This window comes from Jatropha curcas, chromosome 6 (assembly GCF_041381405.1).
Source record: "Jatropha curcas cultivar XTBG-Jc1 chromosome 6, XTBG_Jcur_1.0, whole genome shotgun sequence".
Taxonomy (NCBI): domain Eukaryota; kingdom Viridiplantae; phylum Streptophyta; class Magnoliopsida; order Malpighiales; family Euphorbiaceae; genus Jatropha; species Jatropha curcas.
In genome coordinates, this window is record NC_143156.1 from 23,604,335 (window position 1) to 23,608,218 (window position 3,884).

The following is a 3,884-nucleotide window of genomic DNA, read 5'->3' on the forward strand; positions in this document are numbered from 1 at the left end:
AAAAATTTTAATTCCAAAAAATATTTGGGAATGGAGGGTAAGACCATTCCAAATCATGCGAATTACACCCCTGAATTTTTTTCCCTCTCTCTCTCTTTTCTGCAGCATTTGTTGAGCTGCACTACCTTGGACTCTTACCATACAAGACTAACTGAAGCACCATAAAGAACTACAATTGTTTTAATACTACTATAAGTGAACTTATATTGGTATATGTGATATATATTAATTACATATTTGCCTTGCATTTACAATAATGTTTCTCTATCATTTCACCTTGGCATAAATCCTCGTGGTGATGATGATGATGGTGATGATGAACTATCTGAAATTGCAACACCATGAAATAGATCAGATAGGTAGTTGTCCAAATCATCTGGACAAAACCTTATCAACATTTCCAAATTCTTTTGTCCATTCAGTAACACCAAATACTTGCCATAAAATTCTCTATAAGCTGGTACAAGTTTCTTTGCTATTGATACCTTCAATTCATCTCTTAACTTCCCATCTGATACAATCCATGACGTTTGTTTTTTATGTTCTTCTTCAAAAGCTGCATTGAACCTTCGAAAACATTCCTTCACTGCTTCAGGTTGTAAATCAGGGAAATTTTTGTCTGGTAGAGATAGGAAGACTTTAGTCCAAGCCATTGTTTCATAGTTGGACGCATATTTTCTAACTTTCTTGGCATGTTTCAAAACCCAATCCTCACCTAGAAGGATTCTAAGGCGAGTTGTGGTCACCATTTGAATAATGAATTGAAGATTGTTTGCCATGAACAGATATGATAAAGACACATCTTTATATGCTTCTGCTTTGCGATCAAGCTTGCATAGAAGAACTAGTATGAGCCGAGCCAGGCAAACTGAGACAGCTGGTGTAGAACCATCATCAGACATTGGAGGACTCTCAAAATAAGATTCAGGCAATGATGCATGATTCCCTGTTGGGAAAGAATCTGCAAAAATATCAGATAGAGTCGTTCTATGATCTGTAAGTGAAGAAATGTAGTTCATTGCAGTTCGAGTCAACGTGTGAATCCCACCACCAACAGCTAGAGTTTTTGATGAGTCCTTTTGAATCGTTGATTCAAAATCAGATAGAATAGCACAGACTGAGTCGCGGAGTCTGAGCAGTGATGAAATGGCTTGTAATCTAATTGCTGAAGTTGATTCAGAGTTGAATGTTGATTCAATTTCTGCCCAAAGACTAGAGAGTCCTTCATGGAGTTCCATTAATGGGAAACTTCTTTCTGGTGATTTCTTGCACATGGAAATGAGTTCAGGAAATCTGAATAAATTTGTTGCACTTTCTTCAGTAATCTCAGTGAAGCATGATTCTCTAATTGTCTGAGATGCAGAAAAAACGTAATAGCAGAGAGATTTTTCTGCAGTAAATAATGTTTTCACTGCAATTTTTACTGCATTGAGCCAGTTCTTTATCAGATGGTCAAGAGCTTCCCAATTCATTTTTCGAATTTGAGAAAACCTGAACCTTTCAACTCCAAGCAGGTATAGTCCTTCATCTACTATCGATTTTCTGAATAATTTGTACACTTTGACGCACTCTTTACTGTACCCAGAGCTTATCATACAATCAACTATTGACTTCAGATCAGACCTCGTAGTGATCTGTTCTTCAGAACCTTTCTCTTCTTTGCTTTCAAGATTGCTCGAGCCATCTGAGGATAGACCTGAAACAGACTCAGGGTCAAGTTGATCACGCTGAAATGAGAGTATCAGATACAATTCTTTTTCAAGTCTTTTCATGGCGATTATCATAAGGTTTTGAGCAAGTACAAGCTTATTAGAGGCTGAATGTTCTGATACTAAAAAGTGCATTGCTCGGCGAAGACGTTTGACACTTTTTAAGAATTCTCTTGCTTCGTCTCTGTGTTGGAAGAGGGAGGTTGATGAGGAGTTTGGATCCCATCTTCTGATGATTAACTCTGCGTTTTCAATGTTCTCTTCCATCATGGACTTAGTGAATTTGTATACAGTAGGTGAAGAAGGAATGGAAGAGGTTGGAAACGAATTAGAAGATGAAAGAATTTTGGAGGATAAGAAGAAGAGAGTTGACATCCGTTTTTTCGCCATAAATGTGTTGATATTACTCCTTGGAGTCTCTGTTAGAAGCATTTGCTTTTATTTTGGAGTGTTCATTCTGAAGAGAGGGAGACAAGGAGTGATTATATTATATAGAGAAGGGAGACATTAATGAGTTTGCTTTAAGCACTATTAGACCAAGATTCGTTGACTTGCTCAGTTGGTGCGTATCTGTCTAGAAGGAAGGGATTGTTTACATGGTACGTAGACTTTGTTTTTTCTTTTTTCTTTTTTTGTCAATTTTATTATATTATGATGAAAATGATATTCAAAGGATTAGTGCAGAGAGGGAAATTTCAACTATGAAATTTCTGACATGTTACATGAACATATATATTTATTTTCTATTTAATATATAAATCTATCACTTGTGATTTTCCAGGAAAATTGTATCCTCCATGGTCTCCGGTCCCAACTCTAGAAGGCTTTGATTCTTCTGTACGTATAATGGTCTAGTTGTAAAGGTATATTTGCATTTTCTAATTTGATCACAAATAAGTTAATAACGCTTAGGAGGATAGGCCAAAATTCATTTTTTTTTATCCTTCATTACTTGCATTTTGATATTGATATGGTAATTGCATTGAAATAAAGTCTAGCTTATCGCCAGAACTAGTAAAATTAGATTGATTGATTATTTTAAAAGAAGTTAATTATTGTTCCGAGTACTAACCAACCACATATTACATTAATATTTTAGGTACAGAAAGTAGAAATCTTAAAAATTATTGTTACTAATGTAGAGATGTGTACAATATTATCAAAACTCGTAAATTTAAGAGCATATATACTACTATAAAATTTAAAGAGTTAAGTTTTTTTAATATATATATACCGTTATATTTCAGCACTACATCGTACTAGTGAAAATTTTCATTGTAATGATGTACCAAAAGCCCCAGACAGAAAAATGTTGATATCTAGAGCCTTAAAGGCTTGTTGATATTATGTGCTTGGTACGTATTAATATTGAAACTAGTCGTAGTCTCGCGCTTTGCGTGTGTGTTTATAAATCATTAGTAGATATCAAGTTTTATATTTTAAATGATCTAGTCAAAATTTTAAAAAAAAATAAAATAAAATAAAATTTAAAAAAATAAAAAGTTGAAAGGAGATAACGTATTAAGTTTAAGTTTTAAATGTTGAAGAAAAATGTGTTGAAGTATTAGTATTTATTTAGTTTTAGTTTTTATAATTAGAACACGTGAAATTCATTCTAAAACTTATTTTAATGATTTCTAGTTAATAATTTTAACAAAATATTTTTCTTAAAAGCAATTCATATAATACTAAGTAGGGTGGTTCATCCCTTCTCTAAAAAAAAGTAGGGTGGTTCATCAAATTACCTAAACCGCTCAAATCGTTTTGAAATCAATCCAAACCAATTCAAAACCGTAATTTTAAAAGATTGATGATTTTTTTTAAAATTTAAAAACCAAGCTTTTGGTTTGGTTTATGATTTTGGAGTCAAAACTATCTAAACCAAACCAAATCAAACTGTTATATGCGTGTGTTTAAACTTTTAAATTCAATTTAATTTTTTTGAATGAAAATTTTCTTTGCACTAATTAATTTCTATTGGATAGTAAATGATGAGACTAGTTTATATTGGATAATAATTGAACAACGATTTCTCATTAATTAGATAAATTATATAATTATTTATAAAAAGGTTCAAATATTAAAGAATCATGTAAAATTAGATCACTGCATATTAACAAATTATGTGTGAGTAAAATTATATTTTTTATAATTTTTAGTAATAAATGCAAAATA

The 3,884-nt window shown here is 32.2% G+C and overlaps 1 non-coding gene across 1 annotated transcript; it reads right to left on the reverse strand.

Moving 5' to 3' along the window:
- Window positions 1–236: 236 nt before the first annotated feature.
- LOC105635599 (exocyst complex component EXO70H1) lies at window positions 237–2,141 on the reverse strand. Its single transcript, XR_005178253.2, has one exon. It is a non-coding gene; the product is annotated as an exocyst complex component EXO70H1 (transcript).
- Window positions 2,142–3,884: the final 1,743 nt, after the last annotated feature.